The 10797-nt window shown below is 45.9% G+C and overlaps 1 long non-coding RNA gene across 1 annotated transcript; it reads right to left on the bottom strand.

Annotated features, from left to right (window-relative positions):
• LOC310890956 lies at positions 1-8589 on the bottom strand. Its single transcript, XR_014577365.1, has 3 exons — positions 7177-8589; positions 5633-7062; positions 1-2193 (listed from the first exon to the last, which is right to left on the bottom strand). It is a non-coding gene; the product is annotated as an uncharacterized lncRNA (long non-coding RNA).
• Between the last annotated feature and the right edge of the window lie 2208 nt (positions 8590-10797).

Raw genomic sequence — 10797 nt, 5'->3', positions numbered from 1 at the left:
TGGCACGAATTGCTGGACTATTCCTTACAATTCCTCCCTTTTTTTTTTTTTAATATCATCAATTCGTGTCTCTTCTTCAACTTTTGTTAGTAGCAGTTGGATTTCATCAGTCAGTTCTCGGGGTGTCCATTTCTTAAGCATCATTATCGACACATCACCTTTTCTCTCCCAAAGTCATCACAAACTGGGTGCTATTTATTATCCGCCGTATCAACAACGTAAAGCAAGGTATCATACAAGGTATAAACAATAATGTCATTACACCACATAAAAATAAAAATAGCATCCTTTTAACCCATGGTCCACCGGGCAACCATGAAAAGAAATCCCAATCCATACCCTTCCAAGTTTGTACTGGGACGTGGGCTAGCTTTTTAATTTCTTTTGTTATCTGCTTAACCACTTTTCCATTATCATCAATTTGTAAACAACAATTAGAATCGTTCAGTTTTCCACACACTCCCCCTTCTTCTGCTAGTAAATAGTCTAAGACCATTCTACGTTGAAAGATAGCATTCCTCATCTGAGTGGATTGATCAGCCAGAAGATCCAAGGTCGTCGCTGTTTAATTGGTTACAACTTCGAGGATAGCTTGCGACCTAATTATTCGGTTCAAATTATAAATAGGTTCTCGGGCTCCTGATACCAACTCATTCGGGTTCCAGGTAGCTGGCCCATAATGCTGTATGATTCTTTCAGGAGGCCATTCATCCTTTCCCCATTTTTGGGCACTATCCCCGGATAAGGAAGTATCAATAGATCGTTTTACTCTGTTCAGGTCATCATATAATCTTATTCCTAAATGATTTCCTTGTGTTTGTGACAATAAAAAGAACAAGGGTCTTATGTACCCCCCATAGCATATTCCCGACCAGTTTCCAGGTAGCCTCTTGTAAGCATGTTTGCCACACACCCAATAATGTCCCTTTAGGGCCCACGTCGTTTGGAAAAGGACCATCCCATCCATCTTTACCCTTTGGGGCGTGATAATACAGAGTGTCCTTGTTACCGAGTGGTCCTGTTACAATGTCTGCCCCGTTTGTACTCGTATATGCACGCTTCCAAGCTCCCACGTTGGGTTTCCACTTACAGTCACAATTCAGTTCTCTTTGGCGACCTGTCATATTATAAGCCTTTTTCGCCGTCCAATCTTGAGAGTGTGGGAAGCGCCTTCAATCAGGGGGTTGGGCCCGCTTTCAGAGCTTGTGTTACCATTCAGCCCTTCAGGGTGATCCAGCTCCTGGAAAAACTAATCACAATTTTATTATGGGTTTAAAAGGTTCTCATGTTATTTTTCTCAGGACAAACTGATCTTGGTGTGGGAGAAGTCCGGTCGAGGCACTCTCACTCGGCGGTCAATACCCATAGGGGTTGCCTCCCTCGGTAGACCATACACGCCGCAGTGGAGGGTCCTACCCCGGTCTTGCCTTCTCCCTTTCCTCCCTTCAGCCTTGTCCTCTTTATCCAGTGCCCTTAATTCATGCAGAACCTCATTGCTGGGATATCAGTTCCTCTTTAGTCTCAGTTTCAGTTCCCCAGGAGTGGACTCAACCCTCCAGGCTTCGGTAGTTATTGGTCCTTTTATTCTGGATGCGTGGGTCCAACCCCTTCTTGCTGTTCTCACAGCTGTTTCAGTAGTAAGTAAAACAAGGTACAGTCCCTCCCATCGGGGGTTCAATGATTCTTCTCTCCAGGTTTTTATTAAGACCTTGTCTCCTGGTTGTATTTTATGAATAGCAAATCCTAAAGGTGGTGTCTGAGTCATCATCCCAATTTCTCTTATCTCCTGTAATCTCCTTCCAATGGTAATTATGTATTTCTGGATACTATGATCCTCAACTACATTGTTCCCTAGGGGCATCCCTTGAGAATAAGGCATACCATATAACATTTCATATGATGATAATCCAGTCTCACTGTGTGGTTTAGTTCTTATGTTTAAAAGTGCCAATGGTAAGCATTTCGTCCAGGGCAGCTGTGTCTCGATCATTAACTTAGCCAATTGTTGTTTTATTGTTTGATTCATCCTTTCTACTTTCCCTGAGCTTTGTGGGTGCCACGGAGTGTGGTATTCCCACTGAATACCTTTCAAGGGGTACATCCTTCAAATCTTTGTGGCTGGCGTATGTTCGATTATTTGCACACAACTGTGTTCCAACGGTCCTTCTTCTGGAACAGTTCCTAGAAATACTGCTGGATATAACAGGTTAGTCGTTTTCAAGGTTATGTCATCTTGTTCAGTTAGGATTGCCTGATATTTCATCATCCAGCTGGGTGATAACCAGTGCCCCCCCCCCCCCCTTTGTTCCAAAACGGTTGTTACCATATGTGGTCCAAAAACTTCAATACGTTTTCCCATTTGAAGGCAAATAATTTTCTACTATCTTTATCAAGAGGTATGCAAAAGAAGGCATCCTTTAAATCTATCACGGTAAACCATTTATATTTCCCTTTCACAGATGTTAACAATGTGTAAGGATTAGCTACTACCGGGTGAATATCCTTTGTTATTTCATTTATTGCTCTAAGATCTTGTACAAATCTATACTCGCCATTCGGCTTCTTTACTGGAAAAATTGGAGTATTGTATTCCGATTTACATTCTTCCAGAATCTGATATTTGAGAAATTTGTCAATAATTTTCACCATTCCCATGCCTAGCTTCTATCTTAAGTGGATATTGTTTGATTCGAACAGGTTTGGCTCCTTCCTTTAATTCCACCTTTACCGGTTGTGCCAGTTTCGACTTCCCTGGTACATCTGTTTCCCGTACTGTTGCTATAACTGCATTTTCTACTTCTCTTGGAATATTAACAAAGGGTTTATCTTTGATCATTAGGATTTGGCCTACTTTGGACTCAGGTACCTTCATTATTAATTCTCCATCCTCAAAGGTTATTGTTGCATCTAATTTGGCTAATAGATCCCGTCCAAAGAGTGGCATCGGGCATTCTGGTACATACTAAAATTTATGGGTTAGTTCCTCACCCCCAAAACGCAAATCAAGGGGTCGTAAGAATGACCATTCTTCCTCTTTCCCTGTGGCTCCAATTATTGTAGTTGTCTTAGTTCCTAATCGTCCTTTTAAACTATTTAACACTGAATATGTTGCTCCTATTACATTTACAGCCTAATTAACACAGAGAAAGAAGCTCCCATAACCAACAAAAAATTCAAGCCTCTGTCTTCGTTTCCTAGCTTTATTTCAACTAGTGGACCTGCTAGGGTAGATGCCCCAGGTCCCCATCATTCCTGACTGTTGTTTGTCCTGCAGCCTAAGACAATTTCTTTCTGATATCAGGGGCTGATTGCCCTGGAAAGCGGTTAGCCAGTTGCCTCTCTCTCTCTTTTTTTTTTTTTTTTTTTAAGCCAGGTCCATTTTTTTTTTTTTTTTCATTGCATTTCAAAGTTGGTCCAGAAATTCAAAAATTCCATAAATTCCATAGGGGTTTCTTTTGGACCTTGTTGGAACAGATTCTCAATTCCCAATAGCCAATTTAACCAGATTTTAGTATTTACATAATTTCCGGGGTGATTAGGGTCTCAGTGAGGGGGTCGCTCAGGGGAATGCAATCGTTGAAAGTTCCCTGAGCGGTCCCATTGGCAATCTGAGCTCACACAGGAACTCAGGTTGTTTCAAGAGTTAGCTGCTTTTCTGTTTCCACGACAACTCTCTCGGACCCATCATGGTCCCTCCGCCCCAGAGGGCTCACACCGTGATTTTGAGATCTCAGCCTCGGGTTGAGGCGGAACTATCAGAATTCCTACATCCTCTTTCCCTGCTCATTCAGCATCAAAATGCTCTGTTAAATACTACATGCCACACAACCTTTAACACCTTCAACAATCCTTTTAACACTTCCTTTATCTTTCTCCAGCCCGTACTTTTCTAATGCCAACACCAAAGGCTCAGTCAGGGGCCAACTTAATTCCAAACCTTTTCCCTCCAACATGCTGAAACAACATATCACTATACAACATTTCATCCTATTTTCCTTCTCTCCTCAAAAACATTAATTGCAAGACACTGTTATAGTCGATTGATCCATAAAGTGGCCATTTAGTTTATATAGTGGCCACCATTGATTGCAATACTTAGTGAAAGTCCTCTTGCTTTCTGTGCCCCCATTTCTAACAATATCCTTCCAATGTGCCAATATGCACCCGAGGAGGCTTTTTTTTTTTTTTTGGACGTCTTTGTTTTGGATTTTACCCATTTCCTTGATTTCCCATTCCCTTTTATTTATTTATATTAGTTACTGTCCCTTGTTTCAATTTCCACACAAACCATTTTATTGCAGGTTTTTACTATCTTTTCCTAATCTTCTTCCCAAATGTCCCAATTCTCTGGGATTAAACTCTTCTTTCCACATACAAACTTTACTATTTCAGATTATTAATGAGCCCCATTCCAATCATAAATCCGCAGGACTTCGGAAAAACACCTGAAGCACTCAGCCTTCTGTCTTCTAGACAAACAATAACACCTTTTCCACAAAATTTACATTTCAATAAGACCGAATTTCAAGCCAAATGCTAATTTTTCTCATGCACTTTGTTAGTAAGCCTACACAAAACAAGGAATCACTCCTGTGTATCCGTCAAGATGGGGGTTTAAAAAGGTATTGAGGCCTAAATAAATTCGCTCTCCCCCTTCTTACCGAATTCCCAGGGCTCAGGCCCGAACCACCAAAGAAGTGACTCTCCGTTCTACCACTTTGATAATCAGTCAGCCCCTCTCCCCCGATACTTGGGAAACTGACCGAACACCACCGCGAATATAGCCAAACTTCTAAACTGTTACTTAGATAATGCTCCCACCTTCCTCCTTGACACAGTCAAAACACTTAAGAACAAAACAGGATTACAAGATGCACCACCGGGGGTGGATTGTTAGGATATAGAGGTGGTAGGTTATCCAATGACTCCCATTCATCATCTTTTTCTTTTTCCTTTTTTTTTTTTTATTTTTTATTTTTTATTTTTTTGTTCTCTTCTTCGTCAAACTTCTCGTCTGCTTTTAGTGTAAATATTGAGGCTGGAAAAGGACGTGAGATCCTGATCCATAATCCTGCATAATCACTTTCCTCCTGGCTAAAAGGTTCCTTTGAATTAACATGTATATTTAAGGCCTGGCAAACCCAGTCTTCAAAGGATCCGAAAACGGGCCAAAAGACATGTGGTCTTAAAGGCTCCTTTGGCCATTCTGTCATACAATACTGAACCATTTTTAATTTACTTTTTCCCTTTTCCGGGGCCCCTATCGTTCCAATTTCTAATCATTATCCCTAATGGACTTTCTGGTGGTATGTCTGGTAATTTGCTCCCTTTTCTCTGGTCCCGGGTCTTCAATTTTGTCTGACCCATCTAGGAATTTTACTGTGGCAATTCCTACAGCCCTTGGTTGCCTTAGTGAGAGTGTCTTGCAGGGGGTTTAGGACCTATCACCCACCCACGAATCCTATAGGAATCGCTTCGGTCCTTCACCGGCCAAGTCCCTCGCGGGAGATTGGAACCGCGGTTAGAAGACCTCCACAATCGCTTCGGAACTACGTTCCGTCTCAGTCACACTCTCACACACACAGGCAACCGAAACCCACCCAACCGAACGGTATACGCCTTAAATACTTACGACTCCGTCGTCTTCGTTCGGATCTTCGCGCGCAGAATTACGGGCAAAATATAGTGCTGCAGCCGGCAAAGGGAGCTCATAAAAAAATCTAAATCTTTGCTTGCCCTTATTCAGGTTCAAGATGGCATTAGCCCCGACCTGACTCGAACAGGAGCCACCAAATGGTGGGGGCGCCCCTCCTAGATCAAGTCAGAATTCAGGAACCAAGACCATCCCGGACGAGCCCCCAATTGTTATAAATGACTGAGTCCCAAATAGGATTACAATCAAAGTTTACAATTTATTAAATGAATAGAGGCAAGCAAACAGCGCTGGGTGCGCCGGGAGTCTCTGCTCCACCAGGACGCACACCTGTTACGTAAGGCGGCTGGTTTTTATGCTCCTAGGCTAATACATATTCATTACTACTTCTAGAAGAGGCAGGGTTATTATAATTGGTTTCCCGAATCCGAAGTCCTCCCAGGTGCGCCTGCTTATCAGTCTCTGTTAGTTTCTCGGGGGCCGCTCGGACAGGGAGGCTCATATTCTTCCTCCTTATCTAGTGGTCTCTTGGCCGGCTGTCAGAAGTTACTGCACGTCCGTGCAAAGTCAGCAGTTTTTCTCTGAAGAAATCCCTTTGTTCTCTTCTCGCCTAAACCCAGGCCTCGATGTTAACCCTTCACACCCCTCAGTGGCACAAATTGCTGGACTATTCCTTACAGTTGACATAGTAACTCCGGGATTTGGGTATCAACTGTCCGAGAAATCAGAACACCCAGGCTTCACAATGTGCCCAACATCGAGCTGTGCCAAGGGGGGGCGGAAGGAAGAAGCTTTCCGTTTAAGCCTTCAGAGCATCGCTCCATCACTACGTCAATTCACAGCCACCACAGCGTGCCGATGGACATCTTTCTGTGCCAAAAGAAACAAGTGCTTTGTCCTCTTGATATCAAAGGTAGCCACCTATAGTTACGGAACCATGCACAAGACCTTAACTCTGACCAGCAGGAAAACTTAGGACAACTGAGTGCAGATCCTGCCAATTTCTACCAGTTCCAACTGTGCTTTAAGTCTCATTGCAAAGCCTCAGTTAGAAAAAGGATCACCTCAGGGTATCCAACAAGAAGAAGAGTTGTTTTCTTTTTTTTTTTTTTTTTTTTTTTTCCAATATACCATAGGACTATGCAGTTCAATCATCAATCATCTTGGAAAGCTCAAGGAGGAGGTCATCCTCATCCTTCCCTGGGTCCAAGTCGAGCTCGGCTTCCAGTATGCCGTCTGAGAGTTCCCAAAGTAGCATCTCTAAATCCTCGTCTACAGATACGGGCGCGTTGCCTGTGGAACTCAGCCGGCGTGTCCTTGCTTCTTCTAGCTGGGAAGAAGCTGAAGTCGAGCTTGAGAACTCCATTGGCTCCACGGATTCTGCCTGGCTTCCAAGATGTGCTTCAGGTCTTGGCAGAGCAAGGAAGAGAACAATCAGTATATGCCATTTCTTAACAGGAAATCCCTTTTCTGCAAACCGGCTCTTAAAACCGTAGCCAACCCCTCCTGCACTTCAATCTTACCCAGGGATTGTTATTCAATTAACCCAGGGCTACATTTAGAGCCCAATATATTAGCAGGTACATTTTTCAGTTTGGGGGTTTCTCTGTGAAGCCAGAGCACCCGGAGTCTAGCAAAGATGGGAAACCAACATGGCCTCCCGGAAGCCCAGTGTCCGAGAACTACATCTCCCGGCATGCTCTGGGAAAACAATATGGACTCCCGGAAACCCGGTGGCCAAGAACTACATTTCCCAGCACTCCCCAGAAAATTGAGCCTCGCAGCGTGGCGTAGGACGCCATTTTTTGCTCTGTTACATTACCGGTTTCGTGTTTATGGAGGGTTTTCCCGCCGTTTTGGGGGGTTTCCCCTCAATTTCGGGTTTTCAGCTCTCCATTTCAGAGTTCTTCCCCGCAATTTTGGGGTTCCTTCCCCTAATTTGGTGCTTCGCCCCCCCCCCCCCCACTTTTGGGGTTCCCCCTCCATTTTGGGGATTCCCCCCAATTCCAAGCCCCCCACAATTTTGGAGGCCCCCACCATCCTTTCTTGGCCTGCCACCCTAATATTAAGGTTCTTTCCCCCAATGTTGGGGTTCTCACCACATGTTTGAGGTTCCTTCCCTTAATTTGGGGCTTAGCTCCCCGGGATCTGGGGCTTTAACCCCAATTTTGGGGGTCCCCCCCAAGTTTGGGGATTCCTCCCCAGGTCTGGGGGGGGGTCCACATTCAATTCTGGAATTTCACACTTCCATTTAAGTCTTCTTCCCCCCAATTTGGGGGTTCACCCACCCAATTTAGGGGGTTCCTCCCCTAATTGGGGGGGACACAAGCAATTTTGGGGGGGACACAACCAATTTGGGGGGGGACACAACCAATTTGAGGGACCCCACAATTTTAGAGTCCCCCACCCTCCTTTTTTGGGTTTCCCCCAATATTAAGAGCTCTTCCGCCCAATTTTGGGGGACCCCACAATTTTGATGTTTCTTCCCCTAAATTGGGGCTTCGACCCTTCAATTTTGGGGGGGGCTCCCCCCTTAGTTTGGCCTTCCACCCTAATATTGGGCCTTAGCCCTAAGAACCCTGACCCCTAACACTACGGCTCCCACGGATCTAACCCTAAGCCCTACCCCAAAAAACCCTAGAAACCCTAACCCTAAAAACCCTTACAGTCCTAACCCGATAAAATTTACCACACTAGACCTACGCCTAAAAGCCCTAACCCTAAAAATTAAGACCCTCTAAAATCCTAACCCAAAACGTAAAGATTCTCAAAGCCCTAACGCTGGAGACCCTAACCTTAAAAAAAAAAAAATAAGACCTTAAAACCCTAACCCTAAATACCTGACCATAACTAAAACCCTAAAAACCCTATCAACACTAAAACCACAAAATACTTTAAAACCTTAACACACTAACCCCCAAACCCTAACCCTTATAACTCCAACCCTAACAACCTTAAAATCCTAACCCTAAACCCTGGAAACCCTAACCCTGAAACCCAACCCTAGTGCCTTAGCCCTGAAACCTTAAAACCCTAACACCTTATTAGAAACACTCTGTAACCAATACCATAGGCTCAGGCAAGTATCTCAGTGAGGTAGCATTTTTATTCACGATTGCAATGGCAGGCGTCCCACAAGCCACCTACTAGTTCCATAACACAGTTTATATAATTTTTTTTTTCCTCTCGGTGACCAGGACCCTCCCCAGTTTCCCCATTGACTGGGTAATCCATGTTCACAATCTATCCAGTGCTTCACAGAAAATACACAGCTGCTGGCCTGTTACTAGTCAATTTTATTTTTTTCTTGACTGTTTTCCTCTTTGAGGTGGTAATGTTTCTTACACCGTGATTTCCACCCAATTGCTCTAAGGATTCTGGTTGTCTGCATTTTACAAGGTTGTCTGTTAAGCTTTCTTATCACTGCAAGCATATATCAATACCACCTTCCTTCCCTCTAAACGATGTAACTCTGTGCAAAAACATTTTTATTCCCACAACCTTGATCCCCTTACCCTAAAATCCTTATTCTCTTTAACCCTAACAACTCTAACCACAACCCTAACCCTTCATATCAACCCCCCGACGCTAATGACACTGACTAATGATCCAAACCCCAAACCCCAGGCAACCAACAAAGAAACAGACACAAAGCTGAAAACTACAAAAAAGGCAAAACCCTGGATACAGACCCCAAATCACAAACACGCTACCAAAATGCTACAGAAAAGCCCCAGACGCAGGCCCCAAGCACTACAGCTAGGCCCCAGAAGCTCTAGACACATCCCAAAGCCAAAATGCAATCCCCAAACACTACAGAAAAGCCCCCAAACACCAGACACAGGCTGCAGAAGTCTACAAGCAGGCCCCAGCCACACCCGGATGCAGACCCCAACTGTCCACAAGCAGCTCCCAACCCACCCCCCCCATGAACTGGACCCCCCACCACCACCACCCAGATGCATGCCCCAGGCCCCAGGCCTCAGCCCCAGCCCCCACACCCCAGACTCAGGCCCCAAAGGTGTACAACCAGCTCCCAACTGCCCCCCTCAAAGGGAGGCCCCAAAGCCTGCCAGAGGACCCTAGAGCGTACAAGCAGCTCCCAACCCCCCCGGCACAGGCCCCAACCCCCCCCAGACACAGGCCCCAAAGGTGTACAAGCAACTCCCCATCCGCCCCAGAGGCACACCCCAAAGGTGTACAAACAGCCCCAACCCCCCAAGACCCAGACCCCTACAGCGTAGAAGCAGCTCCCAACCCCATGCCCCCAAGGCACATGCCCCAACCCCTCCCCCAAGGCAGGCCCTAACAGTGTACAAGCAGCTCCCACCCCCCCCCCCAGACGCAGGCCCCAAAGGTGTACAAGCAGGCCCCTACAGTATACAAGCAGCTCACAACCACCCCCCCAAAGGCAGGCCCCATCCCCCTCCAGATGCAAGCCCGAAAGGTTAAAACCAGCTCCAACCCCCCAACCCCCCCCGCCCCGCGCAGACGCAGGCCCCAAAGGTGTACAAGCAGTTCCCAACCCCTCCAAGGCAGGCCCCAAAAGTGTACAGGCAGGCCCCTACAGTGTAGAAACGCTCCAACCCCCCCCCTTCCACCTCGAGGGAGGCCCTCCCCCCCCAGTATACACGAAGCTCCCAACCCCCTCTCAGAGGAATGCCTAAAAAAGTATACAAGCAGCTCCTAACACCACCCCCCCCCCCCCAAAAGAGGCAGTCCCCAAAGGTGTACAAGCAGGCCCTCAAATCCCTTAGGTGTACAAGCAGGCCCTTCAAATCCCTTAGCCCCTGCGCCAGCTTTATTGGCGAGCAGCGAGGCTGGGGGGGGAGGGGGGCAAGACAGCCTTAAATAAAATACAAATATAAAAAGTGTTATAAATGGCTGTTATAAATCCAAATAGGATTACAATCAAAGTTTACAATTTATTAAACGAATAGAGGCAAGCAAGCAGCGCTGGATGCGCCGGGAGTCTCTGCTCCCCCAGGACGCACACCTGTTACGTAAGGCGGCTGGTTTTGATGCTCCCAGGCTAATACATATTCATTACTACTTCGAGAAGAGGCAGGGTTATTAGAATTGGTTTCCGGAATCCGAAACCCCTCCCAGGGGCGCCTGCGTACCAGTCTCTGGTGGTCTCTCGG

The sequence above is a fragment of the Anser anser genome (genome assembly GCF_964211835.1).
Source record: "Anser anser genome assembly, contig: HAP1_SCAFFOLD_153, whole genome shotgun sequence".
Taxonomy (NCBI): domain Eukaryota; kingdom Metazoa; phylum Chordata; class Aves; order Anseriformes; family Anatidae; genus Anser; species Anser anser.
Note: the sequence above shows the minus strand (reverse complement) of the source record. Positions and strands in the feature narration are given on the sequence as shown.